General features: G+C 36.3%; 1 protein-coding gene across 4 annotated transcripts in view; it reads left to right on the plus strand.

Annotated features, from left to right (window-relative positions):
* Nucleotides 1–22259, plus strand: part of ST7 (suppression of tumorigenicity 7) — a 1957536-nt gene that overhangs the window by 1013205 nt on the left and 922072 nt on the right. Inside the window, exon 1 of one of the 4 annotated variants that reach the window (XM_044088713.1) lies at nt 3352–3497. The exons of the other annotated variants lie outside the window; for them this stretch is intronic. The gene's annotated coding sequence lies outside the window, so the exon portion shown is untranslated. Of the gene's footprint in view, nt 1–3351; nt 3498–22259 lie in introns of those variants that run through there. 4 annotated transcript variants of the gene reach the window in all.

Raw genomic sequence — 22259 nt, forward strand, 5'->3', positions numbered from 1 at the left:
ATGATACTAATTTTGAGGGACAAGGCAGTCTGTTGGTCAGATTCAGTAAAGCTGGGGATAATGCTAATAAGTGTGCAATCAAAGACCATGTTAAGACAAAACTGAAGTGTACTTCTTCTCATAGGAACCTGAACTGTGAAAAGCTGGGTGAATTCATTGCTAGTTATATAAAACTCTCTCTTAATGGATAAATAATTGAAGTTGCCTAGAATTAGGGTATTGGGATTAACCAATATGGAGTCCAATTTCAGGGTGCCTGCTGTGCTCCTCTGATGACAATGAAGGTGATCTGTAGTTGAGAGTGACCTGGTAATTGATTTTATCAAATGCCATCAGTATGTAATGAAGCTCTAATTCAGAATCTTAAAATATTTGGCAATAGTTAATATTTGAATGGATAAAAACAAATACCCCCCAACACTCCCAGATGGGAAGGGTACTGTCAGAACACTGAAACCAAGTTGCTCTAACAACACATATATGAATGTGCTTGAGGCTCAAGAAGGCCTCTAAATCAACCAGCTAACTGAGTAAAACCACCTTAATGTAGGCTGGATTATTATTTGCTAGGTTGGAATGTCTAACAGATGAACTGAGCTTAGAAAAAGGCACTATGGGAACAGGAAATATTTCAGCCAGTATGCAGAAGCCATGAGGAAAGAAGGTCGTTCCTGGCAAAGCAGGCCAGCCAGCCAATCATCTCCTCCCATGTTGACACACACCAGATGCACTTGTGACATCAGTTAATAAAGCAGATGTTGAACTCAATTTTTTTTGTTTGAAATTGTAGCATTGTTCTCAGAGAAGACAAGGTATTGCTCAAGACGAGTGTCTTGCCTGTCTCAGACACATGGATATAGAGCTCGGCTATATCTGTTTGCATCTCCTTAGGGTAAAGTGTTGAAGGTCACTTGATACTGATATGGGCAACACAGAGAGAGTATTCCTACCTGATGTGAAGGGACCTAATCGCCCTGTTCATATACAAATCCTGGCACAAGAGCGAGAGTTGACAGTTGACTGCGACCCAATCTCTACATATTCTGGTGAGTAGAGCATCAGTGTGCCTAATTATAGAATCAACTATTTGTGATATGTTACCACATGTGGCTACAGTCTTGAGAATTCATAGTGGCACAGGCATGAACCCAGAGTGGCTCACTTTGTGTTGGTGAAGGTGTAAGTGAAGAAGCATTAACATGAGTAGTGTTATGTGGCTGAGATTTGTTCACATGAAATCTTGGCAACTTAGGTAATTGTGATGTTAAGCTACTTGCTGACATTTACAACGTGTGACAGGATAGACTCTAAATATAAGTAGTATTTGCACCTCTCCCAAACTGTCAGTAAATGCTAAAAGTAAGTGATGGCCAGTAAGCATAAAGCAGTTATGGCACTGCCTCAAAGTTTTTAATCGAGCAGGCTGGTAATAATAGAGGGCACAGCAAACTGTTAACCGATGTTGACAGAGGCCAATACATCACCAAATATGAACAAGATCATGAGATTCCGTTTTAAGTTGAAGGACCACAGAAAAAACAATGAAACAGGAAACCGTAGTCACACCTGATGATTCCAAGCCAAGTGTATGACATTAACTATCATGCTGTAAATAAAATATGGTTCAGTGTATGCTGCTGCTGTTAGTACAGTATGTCGAAACCTGGATGAAACAAAGACAGCAGACTGACAACATCAAATTAGCAGAGCAGGACTCCAGCAAGCACAGTACGCCACAGCTCAGCATTGTAAAGCACCCACTGAAGCAGCTAAGCTCCTTATATACAAGGCAAAATCCTGCCTAAAGAGGAAAAGTGCTGGGCAGCAACAAGGGAGCAGCAAACAGCCAGCCTGTTATTTAGAAAAACTCAGGACATACAGCAGCCTGTTCAGGCAGGCAGAAGTGTAACCATTCCTTCTCTCACCAGTAACAGCAACCACAGCACAAGGTCCAAAATGAGCAAAAATCAAAAAATCAACCCCAACTCACTCACCTGCAGTCTGACCCAAGGCCAGCTGAAACGGGCGGTAGGTTCACAAAATCCAGTTAAAACAGCAGGGCACCAGGAAGGTCTGGTTTACACAGTTTAGCAATATAAAGTCTTAATTTATGGGTCTTTGAGCTGATGATTAATCTGACTGCTCACATTTTGACATAAAACCCGTCTTAGTTCTCCTCGGTTTCCAGTGATCACAAGTCATTTCTGAGCTTTCGAAGCAGACCTCTCAGCTGTTACTATTTTGGAGGACTGTTCCTATTTTCAGGTTTGCTGTGCCCATGCACAGGATGTCCCTATTTTTGAAGTTATATCCCGATTTTCAGGCTTGAGTTACTCTTTCACACAATTTTCCGAATCCCTCCTCATCACATGTGATTTTGAAGCTGCCTAGTACACCGAAAACCTCACTACATGGCCAAAATAATAGTGGCAACAATGATTTAAAGAGGGGCCTCTCTTAACAACTCCCTCCTTGTAAAGGAAGTGTGGTAGACTTTTTGATACAGTAAAGTCTACAGATTTTACACTGACTCATTGATAATGTACTTGTATTTTTCGTCACTTTGTTTTAAACCTGTTTGAGTAGTATCCTGCATTTCTGGTGGAACCAAGAAAATTATGTAGCCATTCGATATTCAAGTTTTATGCTAATCAGACGTCCAGATTTTTAGCTGACTCTACCTATTTTTCAAGGACCTTTGTTCCTATTTTCAATGTCTGCAGGTTGAGAGGTATTTAGGAAAGTGAAGTTGATGAAGTAGTGCATTCTGTTTAACACTGGTAAAGCAAACTCACTTACATTAACAGTTATAACAGTATTTGCGTAAGTTGAGTGGGGCAGTTATACTGAAAGTGATGAAGTGCAGTAAGAAGATGGAGGAGTGCTTGAAAACAGGTCAAACCATAATAACAGTTCTCTAACTTGAAGCTGAAGTAAGACAGTTACTGGGACTGAGGTTATAGGATGGAGGGGGAGCTTAAGTTGTACAAAACAAATATATGCTGTTTTACATAAGAGAATTGAAGCTCGTCTTACTCTTGGTATGTTGTAAGGATGACTAGGCACATTTCCTGTCTGTCAGACTGATTCAGATGTTCCAAGTGCTTAGTGCTCATCGCTATTAACTTGTACAAATAAGGAGATGCCAAAAGATTTCTTTACTAACTTCTGTTAATGACACAGCCTCTGAGGCAGTTAAACCTGCCGGTTGAAGACTATACGTGGTTAGTGTCAAGGCTGTCTGCTGAGCCTTGGCGGCTTGTAGATGTCACAAGTCAGGCTCCACCTCTGTCTCTTACACTTCTGCTCATACCAGATACATTATGATTGCCATCAGTAGCTTGGACAGATAAGGCAAAACACCCTTTGTCCTGTGTTAGTGTCCATTTTGACAGGACAGTGTCTCATGCAGCGAAGCCTTCCAGCTCTATAACTATATAGACAGACTTCAGGGACTTTAACAGATGCATTCTGCTTGCCCTCAGTAATATCTGCAGGTAAGAAGATGTCATTTTTTTATATCAAGTACTGTTTGTAGTAGCAGAAGTTCTGAGACAGAGAGGCCTCACGTTATTGCAAGTTCAGTACTCAGGCACTGTGCATGCATAAGCTGATAAACCTCAACATGCTATGGTGAAGTGTAGTTATCTTTGTCACACCACTGTGTTGGTTACCACATGCGATTTGTGTGTGTGTGTACTCAAAATCAATAGTTCTGTTTTTAATAGTTCAAAATGTTTGAGAAGTGCAGGCCAATATTATTTAGCAGTAAAAGAGTAATTATTTAACAATAACGAAGCTGTGAATAAAAGTGATACGTATGAATTCTTTGCAAATGTCCTAAGCCTTGTAGTTTCCCTTTTGCAATTTTGACTAAATATTTTTACATTATAGTTTGCTAATATTTTGCTCTGGTACTGAATGGCTTTTGCTACACCAGTGTTACTCTGCCTGTTTCTTATACTGTTTATACTAGCTAATGTCCCACCATAGGTTTACTCATCAAATGCTCTTCTGCTATGCACTTATCTCATTTGTCTGGTTACTGAAGATGTTCTTATATTCACTGCTGCAGTATTCTTAGATGGGATTCCATGCTGTGAAAGCCCGAATGTCCGGCCAGTCTACCAAAGACTACTTGTTGCTTTTAAAAGGTATGCTAAATGTCACCCAAATGCTCCTTGTGTGTAGCGTAGGGCATAAAAGTGATGTTCAGGCCTACTGTAAGCAGAATTTCTGAAGGTATCTTTTAAATGTAGTTATCATAGAGCAGCTGCCACTTCTAAGGATGTTGTTTTTGGTTCAGTGATGAGGAGGTATTCTTGGCTTAGGCTTTAACCTCTACCTGATGATATTAAAGCTAAGTTGATGGATGATGCTCTGGATTCTAAACTTTTGTTTGGGGAAGCTGCTGCTGGTTTAAGTCCTTTCAAGATAAGGGTAACACCTTAGAAGACTTAAACGTGTTTGTTTCCCCTGTGCCTAAATTTCAGCAAAACTACCCTGCTAAGCCTGCCTTTGTTTGTAGGTAGTCCTACCTTTCTACTAAAGGTAGGAAGAGTGGCAAACTGGCTCCTCCTGCTAAGGCTACTCAGTTTTCAGGGACTCCAAAGCTTTCCTTTCCAGACAAAGCACATGCTGTATGACTGTCCTCTTCCCAGCCACATTCCTCTTTCTCATCACCTTTCTCTTGCTGTTTGGCTTCAGATCACCCAGGATTCTTGGGTTTTATCGATTATTCTTTAGGAGTACTTCATGGTATGGTAATCCTGTCCTCCTTTTATGGGCATTCCTTAGCCTCCTCAGGAACAATTTCCATTTTTCCCAGAGGCTCTTCAAAATCTCTTGACTCAGGGTAGTATTGAAGAGGTGCCTGTGTCCCAAAGGGGGGGGGGGGTTCTATTGCCCAGAAAAGAGGGTACTTGGAGACCTATTCTAGACCTCTCTCATCTAAACATTTTTCTAAAAGTGCCTTCCTTTCTGATGTCCCTTCAGATTCTGTTTCCTCTCTTGCTCCCTCAGGCCTATATGGTGTCTGTGGAGCCCAGGAATGCTTCTCCATATTCTGATCCATCCTCTTTTCAGGAAGTTTTTGCATTTCTCAGTTTCCTGGCATTTTCAGTTCTCTTCTTTGCCCATTGGCCTTTCTACTTCCCCACGGGTATTCACCAAATGCCTGCTCCTGTGATTGCTTTTTGCAAGCTTTGAGGGATCCAAATATTTCCTTAGATTGCCTGTTGATTCAGGCATCCTCTCCAGTGACGCTTTTCAAAATTTTCGTTTTACAGTTTCCCTTCTTCAAAGCCTGGGGTTCACTATAAATTTCAAAAAGTCTTCTCTGACTCCTTCTCAAGATCATGTTTTGCTGGGTTGAAGGATTCAGACAGTGCCAATGCTTGTATCCATGCCTCCTCTAAAGGGATTAACTCACATTTTCTTTCAAACTTCTTTCAAGGGCTTCCATTGCTGCCAGGGCATTTCTGAGAGCTCTGGGTTTAATGGCATCCACCATTCTGATGTCCCATCTTGCCAGACTTTACATGAAAAAGTTTCAGTGGTTTCTGAAGTCAGTGTGGATCCAACATGCACATCCTCTGGACTTTGCAGTTCCTCTTCTTCGTTGTCTTAGACAGGAACTTCACTGGTGGATTTAGCAGTTGTCTGTGAATCCAGGGATTCCCCTTTCATCCCCCATCTTCCCTCTCAGGAATTGTTCACAGACGGTTCAGACATAGGATGGGGGGGCAACATTTGGTTCCCTAAAAGTACTGGGGGTGTGGTCGCCTCTTCAGCGGAAGATGCATATCAGTGTTGGAGATGAGAGCTCTTCTGCTGGCTCTTCAGGCCTTTTATCCTCTTTTCTCTCCATGGCCTTGAAGGTATTCACAGACAATACCACAGTGATGTGGTATATCAGCAAACAGGAAATAATGCAATCTTATCTTCTTTGCTGGTTTAGCACTTCTGGTATGGGATATTGCTGTCGAAGTATCAAGTGACTCTTCAGGCAGTTTGTATCCCTTCCAGTTAGAACATTGTGGCAGACACTGAACATGTCCTTAACTCAGTCCCATGAATTTATACTTCACAGGGATATGTTTTTGGACATTGTCCACCAGTGGGGTGGTACTTAAGTGGATCTTTTAGCCTCCTCTCTGGACAGACAACTTCTGTTTTGTGCCAGAGTCCCAGGTCCTTTGGTGTTGGTGGATACTCTCTCATTTTCTTGGAAGGGGATGCCTCTGTATGCATTCCCTCCCCTTCCTTTCATTCCGAACGTCCTGCCCAAGATTCAATAGGATGCTCCCAAAATTTTTTTGGCGACTCCCTTTTGGCTGCGACAGCACTGGTTCCCTCTACGTCTGCGTCTAGCCAGGGCAGTCATCACAAGTTTCCTCACAGGGTAGATCTAATCACACAAGACGGGATTTCTCATCTATCCCCACCTGTACATGCTTCAACTGATCCTGTGGGTGATAGGAGTTTGATTCTTCACAGACGGCTTTTTTCTGAGGACGTGCTGTCAGTCCTACAGGAGGCCATGAAACCTACTACTAGGAAATCCTACTTATCCAGATGTAAGAGGTTTTCTATTTGGTGTCTGTGTCTTAGACTGGACCCACTTACCATGGATGATCCTTTGGTTCTCTCTTATTTGTGTGAGCTGCTCAATGCTGGTTTGGCCTGTTCTTCTATTAAGGCTCACTTATCAGCTGTCTCTGCTTTTGTCTGCCTTTTTCTCCACCTTTTTCTTTTAGATTTGAGGTTAAAAAATTTGTAAAGGCATCCTTCATATTAGATCTCCCAGGAAGCCTGTTCCTACTCCCTGGGATCTTAATTTTGTTTTGCAGAAGTTGACTCAGACTCCTTTTGAGTCTGCTGCTTCAGTTTCCTTGTAACATAACTCCTGGAAGACTGTTCTTTTGTTAGCTCTTACTTCTGTCAGATGGGTGTCTGAGTTGCAGGCCCTGATGGCTTGTCCTCCTTTTTTGGTCTTTCATGAAGACAGCATGTCCTTGCGCATTAACCCTTCTTTTATGCCGAAGGTGGTTAATGAGCGATCACTGAATCAGTCTATTAATCTGAAATCCAAAAATACTTTTCAAGACCAACCACGACAGCAAGCAGAAGTAAAAAACACAGTTTAGTTAAAAGGTAAGTGCTTTCATGCCCAACAGAGCACTTCTTCAGACCAATATAAAGCAGTTAAAAACCAAGAGCTCTTATATAGTCAGTGCATCAAATACAATCAGTCACATGTTTCATTACCACTGAAGCTATTTGAATAAATACTGAGCTTTGAGAATTGGTTTTAAAGGTACATAACCATTTAACCCTGGATGTACATCTGCTTGAAAAATAACAGTCCATCCAGTCTCGTGCTGTTCTGTAATATTCTTAATGTCTCCTAAACGTTCCCCAAAATTTAAACACTCTAATCCTCTAAACACTAAACTTATGTAGATCACCTTCCTCATATACATGTTTCGCTAGGGCATTCCTATTATCTCTGTTTCTTATGGCCAGTAGATGTTCTCTGACTGTCCTTTAGCATCCTTTTGTTTTGTCTATGTTAAAACATGTACATGCTGAACGGTGAGCTATGTAAACCACGTTTACAGTGGAACAATCAGCGTTAATTAAAAAGAATTGGCCAGTCCTATTATCAGATATGAAGATTAAGTAACATTTTAGGGCAGCATCCACATTTTGTCTTTAAGAACAATCATTCTGTAAAAAGATTATGTTATGGTAGAAAACGAGGTGTGAGAAGACAGATATAGGGAGGAGCAATACCTTGTGGTGAATGTAATTTTTGTCAGCGTATAGACAGCAATATGTGATTTGTACATCCCACCACCAAACAAGTGTTTAAGGTTAATGCTGACTGTTCTCTGTAAATGTGGTTTATATAACTTTTTTCTTCTGCTTGTTGTCATGGTTGGTCTTGAGAAGTATTTTTGGATTTCTGGTTTTGGTATTCTGCAGACCTATCCACAGTGGATTACCTTTTTGCTGTTCTCAGTCTATTAATCTGCCTGTTTTTTCCCCCTGTCTGCAATCTGACTGTGAGAGGGTGCTGCATACTTTGGATGTTCATAGGCAGCTCAGGATTTGGATAAGACTAAGGCTATTAGAAAATGTGATCAGTTGTTTGTTTCTTTTCATCCTAGATCTTTGCTGCTTGCTATATCCAAACAAATTATTTATTCTTGGATTTCTAAGGGTATTTCCTTTTGTTACACTTTTTCATAGCAAGAGCCTTGCTTCTTATGTTAAGGCTCAGTCTACTAGAGCTGTGGCTTCTTCGGTTGCTTTTTTCAAGGGCTTAGATACTAATTCTATTCTTGAACCAGCTTACCTGGACTTCTGTGCATACCTTTACCAAGCACTACAAGTTCAATGGCATCTCTAGAGCTAGGGCTGATTTTGCTAGTGCCGTTGTTCTTGGCTTTTTAGGGGGCTCTTCTGTGCCTTCCCCTCACAAGTTTCCTCTTGAGTTTTGCCACTCTCCCATCTGTTAAGAATACTGCAGCAGTGAATGTAAGGACATAGTACAATTGTGTAAAATCTTACTGTAACTGTAGATGTCCTTGCCTTCCCTGCTGCAGTATTCATTCCCTCCCTCCATCCTCCTAGTCTTTTGCCTTCCTGGATGTACAGGTTACATATTAGGTTTCTTGGACTATGTTCCTACTGAGGCATTCATTTCTGATAATGTTAGGCTTGAATGTCACCTTTATGCCCTATGCTACGCAAGGAGCATTTGGGTGTTATTCGGTGTACCTTTTAAAAGCAACAAGTAGTCTTTGGTAGACAGTCTGGACATTTGGGCTTCAACAGCAGGGAATCTTATCTCTTAAGAATACTGCAGTAGTGAAGGCAAGGACATCTACTGTTATGGTAAGATTTTATGCAACTGTACTTTGCCTATGTTCTCCTTTCCTACTTTGTTTTTCTTTTGTACTTGCCTCTACTTTCTGTTCTACAGTGATCTCTTTCTCATCCGTCTGACGCTTAGACTCTCTTATAGTTTTGCACTACAGTTCTTATCTGCTTTTTACTGCATGTCAATAAAACATCTGTTTTCTTTGAGTCGGTAGCTCTTTCACCCTCAACTGATAGGTTATTTTCATAGAATGCATTTCCATAGAAAGCTTCTTTCCCCTTTACCTTATGGGGGATCCTTGTTTTTAGTTCTTCAGTGTAATACCACATCTAATAAGTAAATATTACACCATGCTTGCACACTTAACCATGTATTGGTTATTACCACAGAATTAGGATGTAGTGAGGCATGTGCCTAGTGAGTGAGTGCCTTTTACATGCTTTGTATGCCTTAATTTACTGGGCACACCCAAACTGTATTCAAGCAAATTATGAAATAGTCTCATATAATGCAGTGATGTTTATTGTACAACCCCTTTGGCTAGGTTTCCATCTTATAGGCTCACTTTCTTCCCTCCTTAACATGGAATATCATCTGACAAGATATTAAACCCTTAGGTCTCGGGCACTGCACTAGACCTGATATTCTGTTTTAACTCCATGTTTGTGAATTTGTTCTGTCTCTTATTTTTTTTTTTGTGAATTTCTTCACCTGGCTGTGTCTGCAAATGGCCTATTGTGATCAGTGTACTATCCTGGTAAATTGGCTTAGAGGATTAAGGAGCTGTTGATCTTTTTCTGTAGTCCAGAGGTGCAAGGTTTGATTGCCTCAGCTTCTACTGCATGTTTGACTCTGCAAGACACTTAACCAGACACTGCTCTTGGGCTGAGTCTGAAAAAGGTCAATGGAGATCAGTGCTCTACTCCAAAAAAACAAATACAAATAAAATAAAGTAAGTAAAGCATAGAATTACTGGCTTCTGCCATCTTTTTACCCACTTCAGAGTTAAATTTGACCTGGATACATTTTCTTGTGCTGTGACTTGCTGCCTCTGAAATTCCTCTTTGTAGATATTAGAGGCTTCTGTACCCTTGTTGATTTAAAAGGAGTGAACATCAGGAGTTGCATTATTCCGCCTTGACTTGCTTAAGTATTCCTGCTTGGTGTGATCATTGTACTGTTGAAGAAGCCCTTTGCTGGCTCATAGTGAAAGTCAACTCAGTACTTATATTGGGTGATATGGCTGTTGATTGGAAGCAGTCTTTTGCCGATGTTAGTCACCCATTAGTCCAGCTCTGTTTGCTCAGACAGATAACTCTTATGACTACTTCTTCTTTCGGCTTTTCCCGGTTAGGGGTCACCACAGCGGATCACCTGTCTGCTCATGATTGGCATTGGGGTGTTTAGAGTGTCGAGTTGCCAGCCCGGCACCAACCTTCCACAGAAGGCACACACATGCACACACTCATGCTTAGGGCCAATTTTAGTGTGTCCAATCCACCTACAGCATGTTTTTGGGATGTGGGAGGAAACCGGAGCACCTGGAGGAAACCCACGCGACCACAGGTAGGACATGCAGACTCCACACAGAAGGCACCCCAGCAGAGGATCGAACTGGAGAACCTCTTGCTGTGAGGCGACAATGCTAACTGCTGCACCACCGTGTCCGCCCACAGATAACTCTTATGACTAGGACTGATAAATCTTATTATGACCACACTCATAACTGGGTCCTGTGGGGGACTTCCCTATACCTTTGTGGTAGTGAAGAGTTGTGGCAGAATCAGTAAGTGATCACGTCAGCTTTCATAGTTTGAAACCAGACTAAAATATGTAGCTGACAGGAATGTTTCCTCCTTTAACTATAGTCTAATTTCAACTACTAGGTTAGTCTGTTAATCTGTGTTTAGCTCATTTTGTGTTTTCCTCTGTGCCATAAATGAAGGCAATACTACATGGAAAAGACAATTGGCCTGCCTGGATTACTCCTAAAACAAAGACACAATGAGCAGGGGAGAAAATCTGTGGATAGTTATAAAACAGGGCGTACTTCTGAACAAGCCAAATTCAGAGGCATACAAAAGAGTCAGCATTATTATTAAGTTAAAAATAAATAAATAATTCTGTCCTGAACATTACCTACACATCAGTGATGCCAGAAGATTTTAGAGTACCATCCAGTTACTTAATTCTGGTCATAACATAACACCTTCCCCTTCCTTTTACCTCGGTGATAACTGCAGTTGCTAACACGTAGAACAGCATTTTCATGATTCTAGAAAACAGCTGATGTCAGGCTCATAGTTCAGCTTCCGTCACCCCCTAACCACAACCGTTCAACCTTCAGTATGCATTTAGTCTGTGCAAGTACACTGCACAGGCATCTTTAATGTTATGTTAGGGTCCCCTGCCACAAAGTGTTCCCCATGAATTCTTGAAAACTGCATCAAACTCCATTACTTACACTTCTGTTTTCATCATCTCTTTCCAAAAAAAGTTATGTCCTTGCATTTTGAAACAGGCGCTTGAGTCATTGCATTAAAATGGCTATTCAGTTGCTTTGAACAACTATTGTCACATAGAAGCACTTTTGCAATCAGTCAGTAAATGTAGAAAAATGTACAATATTTTTTATCACCTCAAACTTATATAACGCACAATTTTGCTTTAGGCCAGGGTAAAAGCATACATGCTTCCCTTCAGTCGTTTTATTATATCCACAGCCACCTTATTGCAGCAAATTAGTTATGGACTTCTAAAGGTGTTATTGACACACTCTCTCATGGTTAGCATGAGCAGGTCCTTAATCCTAATAGCTGGCCAGGGTTAAATGAGCACTATTTTATCACATGCCTTCTGAAATTGAAGGCTTTAGCTAGATAATGGTGTTTCTGTAAAAAATGACCTTAAGAGTTCTTTATTAATTTTTTAGACAACCATGTAAAGTTTTAAATTAAATTATGTACATGTGTTTTATGTGGATGTTTGGATGTTTTATATAAGGCGTTTCAAAGGAAGGGCTTGTAGCTTTAATTATTGCTGCTTGGTTTTTACCAAGATGTACGGAGTGATATTGAAATGTTGTGTAATATTGGGTAACTCATCTGATGAAGTTCTGTAGGTCACAGGACAAAAGTGCTTATCTTATTCCTGTTTTGGATTAAAAGATTTTTAAGAACTCTGAGTGGTGACTGATATCCTTTTGCTGTTTTCAATAGTTTGTTCCTGCTTTCTCGGTTCATAAAAATTTGTATTGCCAACCTCCATTAGCAATTTTAAGTACTTTGTTTTTCCTTGTCCTTCTTGCATTACTGTTTTATGTTTCTATTTCTGATGCATTTTTCTCCCTCAAACATCATGTTTTCATAAAATGGCCTGCATTTCTTTCTGTCTCTTCTGTTCCTGGCATTCCCTTGCACTCCGGGGCGGCTCATGCTATTGGACTGCAGCCCCCCAGCTATAAAATAAAAGAAAAAAGAAATAAAATAATTAGCTGCAAGTCACGGGAACCCACACTGCTGTTTAAAGCAGTGCGAATTATGAAGAGAAGGCATCAGAGTACAGATGCCTACCGCATAGACTGGAAGGGGATCGGACTGCAACGTCTGCAGGCACGTATTTATAGCTGCTGTCGTGAGAAGAAGGGACTCTGTATTATTTTGAGCAAATGAATCTACTGCAGGAAAATGGGACTTTGTAGAACGAAGCTGCTGCAGTTCCGAATTCAGGCTGTGTGTGTGTGTGTGTGTGTGTGTGTGTGTGTGTGTGTGTGTGTGAGTGTGTGTGTGTGAGTGTGTGTGAGTGTGTGTGTGAGTGTGTGTGAAGTGAATTTTACAAGGAGCTGAGAGCTTCAGGGGAAGAGACGTTTAGTGCTGCTTATGCTGAGTCTGCTTGCATTGTTAATAGCATAACAGGTTGAATACTTGCTTTTGATGCAGAAGGCTGTGGGTTCTACTCCCAAGGTACGTAGATGTATTGCTGATACTGTACTGTGTTGCACTTTTAATAGAGGTAGATGCTGCAGTCCTGAGAATGTTCTCTTTGGCAGAGATACCTAGTAAGTATGAACCTGTTAGCCATCCATTCCCTATTTCAGTATTACTAGATTATCATTTTTTTTTAATGTAACATAGGAAATTTATTCCTCAAGGGCAACAGGCACTTTATTTGTAGATGAAACAATGAAATATAAAGTTGTTTGCTAGCAGCAACCTCTTCATTAGTTACAGATTTCTTTAATGTGGAATTACTAAGATGACTTTTACTTCTGCAGAGATTGTGTATATTTACTAATACTGGTGGACTGTAGAAGTATGAGTAGACTTTTATGATGGAAATGTTCTGAATTGGGCATTATTGGTGCATGCATTTTGTTTCATTGTTTACTGGAAAAATGTTCAAAACAATACATTTAAAATGCCTTCTAGCAACTGTACTGTATTATACAAGGAATATAATTTAATACAATCAGGAAGGTGTATCAAAGAACACATGTATGTTTCATGTGCAAGGGGCCTGTGATTTGAAAACAGCCCAAAGTTGATCTTTATCTGCCACTGGCCAGATGCATTTTCTTTGAATGTGGGTTTCAAGGGCAGAGAAGTTTTAATGCTAAGTCTTTTTTCATTGCGAGACTGCATTGCTTTTTTAGCAGATGTCTTGTTAGTGTCTGTGCTGTAAAATGTAAAATAAAACATTTAAATGAAATCAAATCATCATAGAAGTAAAGCAGTGGGGGGCGTGGCCAAGGATGAACACAGGATAGCAGCAGATTTCTTCAGCTCCACCAATTTCATTACATTGACAGGAATTAATTACTTAAAAAATTAATTTTTGAAGTAATTTTCTTTCTAAATATGTTTGTTTTATATAGTTCTTGAACTATATTTAAAAAAGAAAGGAAATCTTAATAATATTCCTGTCAGAAATTACTTTGGAAATTTTCCTGTCAGTTTATCAGTCTGAAATGAGTTCCAGTAAGACAAATTCTCAAGACTCCAGCATCAAGAAAGAACTTCAGTCTCTGATAATTATAGTCCAGCAACTTACTGCTAAGATGGATAAAATGGATACTAAAATAGACACTTTCATAGAAAAAACTACAAAACAAATAGACTTGTTACATATGGACCTGCAACAACAGAAGATCCAGATGACAGGCATAGAAGAAGCTGTGAATGACATGGAAAATAGAATACAAGAAGAGGAAATCAACATTGAGTTTCTGCTGAAACAAAATACACATTTACAAACAAAGCTGGATGACCTGGAAAATAGATCTAGGCGCAATAACATTAGGATTTTTGGACTGCCAGAAAATATTGAAGGTAACAATATTACTTCTTTTTAACAACATGGCTCCCTAAAACTTTAGATTTACCAGAAGCATTCTCTTTTGGTATCGAAGAGCACATAGATCTATAGCTAATACTAACTCTAACAAAAACTATCCTAGATCAGTTATAGTTAGATTTCTATCATCTTTGATAAAGAGATGGTTCTTAAATCTGCTTGGGCTAAAGCTCCTGTTAAGATTAATGAAACAACTGTGCGTTTTGACAATGACTATTCTTCCATGGTATTAGCTAAAAGAAAAGTTTTTCTGCCACTAATAAGGGAGCTTAAAAAAGCACAGTTTAAAACATACCTTCTGTTTCCTGCCAAGCTTAAAATCTTCCTTCCTGATCGTCCTAAAATTTTCGATGACTTAGACTCTGCTTTACTGTTTATCAAAAAAAATAAGATTTTGGAAAAATAGAAGAAATGGAATGGGCTAGTACTTCGTTAAAGAGACTGGCAACTGTAACTTCGTTGGAAGACTTCAGAGAAGAAGAAGAGACTAAAAACAAATGATTTGTACTATGTTTTTTTCTCTCTCATCATTTTATTTTATTATTAATCTTTTTAAATATAGTTCCTGCATTTCCAAGAAGCAACAAATATTTTGAAAAAGATTTAATCAAAGTTATTCTCTGTGTGCAAAGAAATGTTTTGTTTCATAACTAGTAAAAATATCTGGAGATTTAATGGCAAGCTGTGATTTAACTTGTTTCTCTTTCTGAAGAGGTAAAAAAAGGTCAGTAATTTGATACATTTTTTTCCTTTAAAAGTTTATATGTTCTTCAAATGCTATTCCTAATTATACTTTCTTGATTACACTGCTTATGCTTGTTTGTAAATAATCTGTCATGCTTTAACTAATAATAATTAGAACTAAATAATAGTAAATAATATGTTTTATTTTTAACTCTATTAATATAAACAGTAAGTAACATTCTATTGTATATACTTCTTATAGCTTTCTCTTACATTTTTTTTTATTTCTGCCTTACACCCTTTTACTTTCTACTCTCTTTTCTTTTCTTTATTAATATATAGAAATGTTTTGATCATATAGACACAGTAAATAATAAGATTTGCATAGGAGTTGAGTTGGGACAAAAATGCTGAGTTTTGTTACTTATTAATAATTTTGGGCTTGATTTCACTTACATAGAGTATGTAATAACCTGTAGAATGCATTGTGAAGGTTTTGTCATGTTTAGATGCATTTACACTGCTAAATGAATGTTTGTCACTAGTTTTTAATAAGTTTCCCGCCAAAATGTTGAGAGACAATCTGGGATGTGGGCTGTCTCATGCACAGTGTCCATGAGCTACTTCAAAAGCTTCAACTCTCAGAATTCTCACAGAGAAGCTGAAAGCAGCTAGTCTCACCTTTGACCTAGATATCACACTGACACATCACAGATACAGGAAGGACACTACCTAATTATACTTTCTTGATTACACTGCTTATGCTTGTTTGTAAATAATCTGTCATGCTTTAACTAATAATAATTAGAACTAAATAATAGTAAATAATATGTTTTATTTTTAACTCTATTAATATAAACAGTAAGTAATATTCTATTGTATATACTTCTTATAGCTTTCTCTTACTTTTTTATTTCTGCCTTACACCCTTTTACTTTCTACTCTCTTTTTCTTTTCTTTATTAATATATAGAAATACTTTTGATCATATAGACACAGTAAATAATAAGATTTGCATAGGAGTTGAGTTGGGACAAAATGTTGAGTTTTGTTACTTATTAATAATTTTGGGCTTGATTTCACTTACATAGAGTCTGTAATAACCTGTAGAATGCATTGTGAAGGTTTTGTCATGTTTAGATGCATTTACACTGCTAAATGAATGTTTGTCACTAGTTTTAATAAGTTTCCCGCCAAAATGTTAAGAGAGACAATCTGGGATGTGGGCTGTGTCATGCACAGTGTCCATGAGCTACTTCAAAAGCTTCAACTCTCAGAATTCTCACAGAGAAGCTGAAAGCAGCTGGTCTCACCTTTGACCTAGATATCACACTGACACATCACAGATACAGGAATAGCAGATTAATAATATGTGTTAAAAACCTATGTCCCAAACATATACATTACTATAACTCATTTAATTCATCTGATTGACAAGCATAAATAATTTTATAACACTATACTGGAAGAAATTGTCATGTGATATATTTTAAAGCAGTAGTATAGCATGTTTGTAAAATCTGGTTACTAAAATGTGTTTGCTGTGCATTATTTTATATAAAGCAGACAGATTTATTGAAGGGACAGCAATGTAAGATGGTGCTCAGTAAAGATACAAGTCAGTGAGATCAGATATATATATATATATATATATATATATATATATATGTATGTGTGTGTGTGTGTATGTGTGTGTGTATGTGTGTGTGTATGTGTGTGTGTTTGTGTGTGTGTGTATGTGTGTATGTGTGTGTGTATATATATATATATATATATATATATATATGTATATGTGTATGTGTGTGTGTATGTATATATATATATATGTGTGTGTGTGTGTGTGTATGTGTGTGTATGTAGATATGTATATAAATGTTTCTGAGAATCTGCTTAACTATGAAGTATGATTTATAACAATTTCTATGAATACAATATTTTATTCTATTGGCAATAATGAGTTTGAGTAAATGCTCATATGCAAGCAATTCAAGGTTTTTTTTTGGAAGCTGTTAACTGTATTTACATAACAGAAAATAGATGCATCCTAATATATGTAATGTCTGAATCATATTAGCCAAAGTTTTTGATTTAAATGAATGTTAGAACTTATTTTTCTCTCCTCTTGATTTCTAACATCAAGATTATTTGAATGATATTTGAATACAAGTGTTTTATATTACATGGATGTATATAGTAGTATGAACAGTTTTTTTTAAAAAAAAAAAAAAAGGTTTATTTTAGTTTATATGATGCTGTTTTACCAAATGTGTAGTCTTGTCTTGCTAGGTAATTGAATTGAAAACTGTTAACTTCAGTTAAATATAACTAGTATTAAATTGATAAGGTGGTAGCTGACGTACTGCTGCTTAGGGTAGGGGGTTAACTTGAGTGGTAAATACTACTCTAAGTTGGAGTTTATAACTCCAGGCTGGATGCAAGGTTTAATCCTTGCATTATTTTCACTTGTTCATTGTTATTTGTATATAGTTTTGACATCCACAATATATTTTGTACATTCATTGTCACTACAAACAAAATTGAATCCTATACGAAATCCCATAAGAGATTCAATAAATACAGCTATATTTAAAGGTACACCTAAAGGAGGAGATGTAACATTACTTATCTTGTTATTTGTTATTTTGATCATAAGATTCTTAAGTTTTAAAATGCCAAATGACATCTTTAAAAGGAATTTCTTTAAACATTAATGGATTGAATAATCCATGTAAAAGGGCAAGCCTAATAAGATACATTAATTTACATAAGGCCAACTTAGTCTTCCTACAAGAAACCCATCTCTTGAAAAAAGATATTGATAAACTAGCCACAAACAAATATACAGTATTGGTTAGTTCAGAGCACACACAGAAAAAAAGAGGAGTGGCTATTTTATGGAATAAAAGTATGCCCTTTCCTAAAACCATTAAGTCTTATCAGGATGACAAAGGAATGTTTTGTATGGTTACAATACAAATTAATGGGAAGACTTACACTTTAATTAATGTATATTGGATACCTGGAATTGGTATTAATACAGAGAAACATCATCTTGATAAGATCATATCATTTTCTATAGGAGATATTATTTTAGCTGGTGACTTTAATTGTATACTACATGAAAGTGATACTACCACTATAGGAAAGAGAAGAATTACATCTAATGCAAAACATTTAAAGGATTTTGCTAATTCTTATCATTTGAATGATATTAATAATCAGATAGATTCAAAATCATTACCATACACCTTTTTTTCTAACAGATACAAAACTTATTCAAAAATAGATAGGGTCTTTATTTCTAACCAGATGGTAACAGATTTAATTAATTCCAAAATCATTTCATGTCCTATATCTGATCATAATTCAATTGTTTTTGAATTCATGATAAAAAATACTCATAATGTTCAGATCAAAAGGATACCAGCATACTTAACTCAACTAAAAGACTATAAAGAATATATACTTTCAGAAGTAAAACATTTTTAGACATAAATAACACTCCTGAAGTCTCCATTGTTTATGTTTGGGATGCCTTAAAATCATATCTATATGGACAAAGTATCAGATGGTATAATAATAAAAGGAAATCTTGGGATAAGGAATTGTTAGATATTCAAAGTAAATTAGACTCTTATAAACATAATAATAAAGAAAATATTATGGACAAGAAAGTTATTGAAGAAATAAACAAACTAAATGAGAAATACAAAGAAATTTTAACTCATAAAGTTAAAATAACTTTAGAGAAATACAAGTTTTGTCTTATTCAATAAGCCCCAAATACTTACATAGACTTAAAAATAAAACAAAAAGGTTGAATAAACAAAACCATATCAAAGAAATCTTTTCTCTAAGGAAAAGAAGAATGTTTCTAGTATACCAGAAATACTAGATGAATTTAGAAATCACTTTCACAAAATTAACCATAATAATATTAACATGGAACCTAAAGATAAAATAAAGGAGTTTATAACCACAAATATGAATAAAAGCTTAATAAACAACAGATTAAACTATTGGACAAGAGTATTTCATATACAGAAGTTATTACACAAATAAATAAGCTTAAATCAAACAGAGCACCGGGTAATGATGGTATTATACCAGAGATATATAAAATCCTTTCTAAAAATACATATTCATTAATACATAAGGTTTTTATTTTGGCCCAAACTGAGTTAATAACCCCCCCCCATCTTGGCAATATACATTTATTTCGCCAATTTTAAAACCTAATAAAGATCCAACTAGATGTTCTTCATATCGCCCATCTCATTACTTAATGTTGATTATAAAATGTTTATGAATATCTTTGCTGATAGATTGAAGACAATCATTCCCGGCATTATAGATATAGATCAGACAGGCTTCATTGTAAATAGAAATACTTTTGATAATATAAGAAGAACTTTAACATTAATAGATTTTGCAAATAGGAAAAAGAAAGATTTAACACTTATTAGTCTTGATATAAGTTCAGCATTTGATTCAGTAAGTTGGGACTATCTGTTTACCTTAGTGAAGTGCACAAACTTCTCGGATGCATTTGTAAATCTAATTGAACATTTATACAAAGGAACGTTGGCTTATATTAAGGTAGGAACATATGTTTCACAAAAATACCCATTCTTAAAGGTACAAAACAAGGATGTCCACTTTCTCCACTATTATTCACTTTAGTAATGGAGCCTTGGGTTAATTTGATCAGAAACAGTACTGACATAGAGGGTTTTGAAATAGATGAAAATGCAACATCCAAAATTCAACTTTTTGCAGATGATGTTCTAATTACATCAGCAGGATCTAATTGTTCTATACAGTCTCTATTTGATAACATGATGAATTTTAAAAGTATTTCTGGTTTAATATTCAATGAAGAAAAAACTAAAATACTACCTATATATACACGAAAAAATATTCTCATTAGTGATTTTACTAAATATGTACCCAATTCAGGTCAGATAACTTATTTAGGTATAATACTATCTAAAGATATTAAATCTATTATATATAATAATTATAATACCTGTTTTCTTAATATACAAAATCTTTTTAATACCTGGAATAATATGTTTTTTACTATGGAGGAGAAACTTACAATTATTAAAATGATAATATTCCCCAAGATTTTATACTTAATACAATCAATAATACTTCCACCTACAAAAATAATCATCAAGAAACTGAACACACTAATGTTAAATTTCTTATGGGCACCTAATAGACCTAGGATTGCATTAAAGAAACATACTAATAGCTGGTCTCAAGGGGGTATTTCTTTTCCAGACTTTAATTTATATACTATCTCTTCTATTGTAAAAGTTATTACTTTATTAATAGATCAGTCATATGTCACAAAATGGAAAGATTATTGGGAGCTAATTAGTATACACTTCATGAAAATCTCCTTAACACATAAAAATATGATTGTAAATAACTCCATGTTATGGTTACTAAAGGAATTTTGTACTTCACCTATTACACCTAAACATATGGCTTGTTACCCATTAAATATTATTATTAGTTATCGTAACTTTATATTCATGCACCCTTAAGTATAGGGAATGGAATTTTATTGTATTTCCTGTAATGTATACTCAGGGTATGCTTTTGTCATCTACTTCTGAAGGAACTCATTTAGCTATAGATAATGATCTAAAGTACTGGTATCAGTTGATATCTGATAATAAAGTTAAAAATCTAGATTTCTTAAAACAAGAATTTGATCTAAGAGAAACTTGCTGGTTAGAGGTTCAGACCTTTAGACAACATCTCATTAATAAAATAGATTTAATGTCTATAACTGTTAAAGAATCTATTCCAACACTGATTAATTACTTGATATTAAATTTACAACATAAAGTTTCTGATAAAGGTAAACTTTCATACATACATAAAGTTATCAGACAAGAAACGTTTTACAGTGTAGATTCATACTGGAATTATTTCACTTCTATTAATGGGGACCCACCAAATCAACAAGATAAACAATATATATTGGAATCTGCTTATAGAACTACGTCTTCCATTGTCTGGAGACTTTATACATGGAAATTTTTACATAGATCTTTTTATACACCTTTGATGATGAATAAAATAAATAATAAAGATAATCTATGTAAGAGATGTAATGTAGAAATTAATGCTGACTGGGCTCATATGTTTTATGACTGTATAAAGTTGAAAGAATACTGGAAGTCAATTAATGCATTTTTGCAGGCTCTTTTTACAGATAATAATATAAGAGATTTAGAAATAATGAAATTCAACACACCTGTACCTCAAAGTGTTAAAAAGGTTAAGCTTCCCTTGTTATGGTCTATTCTAGCAGTGGCTAGGAAAATAATAACTAGAAATTGGATTTCAGATACACCTCCTTCGTTCAATGAATTTAAAAATGTTATGAATATAGTGTGCCATATGGAAATAAACACAATTAGGACTAGAACAAATAGAAAAACATCTTATTTTATTGTATGGGATAATTTACAAAATTTGTTAAAAAAAGTTTAATTTCAATAGCATGGTATTTTAGTTTAATTAATTGATCTGATTGTAGTGGATGTCTTTGTAAATACTTTAGTTGTTTTGTTGAATATTATAATAATACCTATTTTTAATTACTTGTATAAAATTGTTATGATATTTCTCTTATATGTTAAAACAATAAACCTGTTTAAAAAAAAAAAAAAAGAAGTAAAGCAGTATGCACATTACAGTGTTTATGGTAAATGGGGTGAAATAGCCAAATAATGGGACATTGGAATGGCTGCAGTGAGGGGGAAGGGCGGCAAACTCAGACAGCCCAGGCTGAACTATACCTCAACTGTCCGGATTTTCACAGAATGAATAGATTTTTACTGTTTTTTTTTTTGGTTTTCTGGCAAATCATTTAGGAATGAAGTCACTAAATGATGACAGGTATTGAGTTTCAGACTTCATACCCTTCGGAAAAATGCATCCTAAAGCAAGACCTGTTATTCTAGCAACTGTCTAAGTTTATACAAGAGCAATTTTTAGTACTGTTTGTATGTTCCCCCAATATATTTGGCATTGTCCAGATTTCCTGCTTTAAGAGGTTGAGAGGTTCATAGGTAGGTACTAGGCTATCGGCCCAAGGGCCTACGTAAGCATAGCCAGCAAGGTACCATAGCTTACGCCACTCAAGAAAGTTATTTTCCTGTGCCACTGTCCAGCAGAAACACAGAAGTGATCCCCGGGGTGTATTTCCTATTTCCCATCCACTCATCAAGATTTTTCTTGAAGAGTGCTAATGAAGAACTTTGCTCGACATAGATGGGTAGCTTGTTCCAGAGTATAGGAAGTCTCTG

This window comes from Protopterus annectens, chromosome 11.part0 (genome assembly GCF_019279795.1).
Source record: "Protopterus annectens isolate FY-2018-M chromosome 11.part0, PAN1.0, whole genome shotgun sequence".
In the NCBI taxonomy this organism is placed as follows: Eukaryota; Metazoa; Chordata; order Ceratodontiformes; family Protopteridae; genus Protopterus; species Protopterus annectens.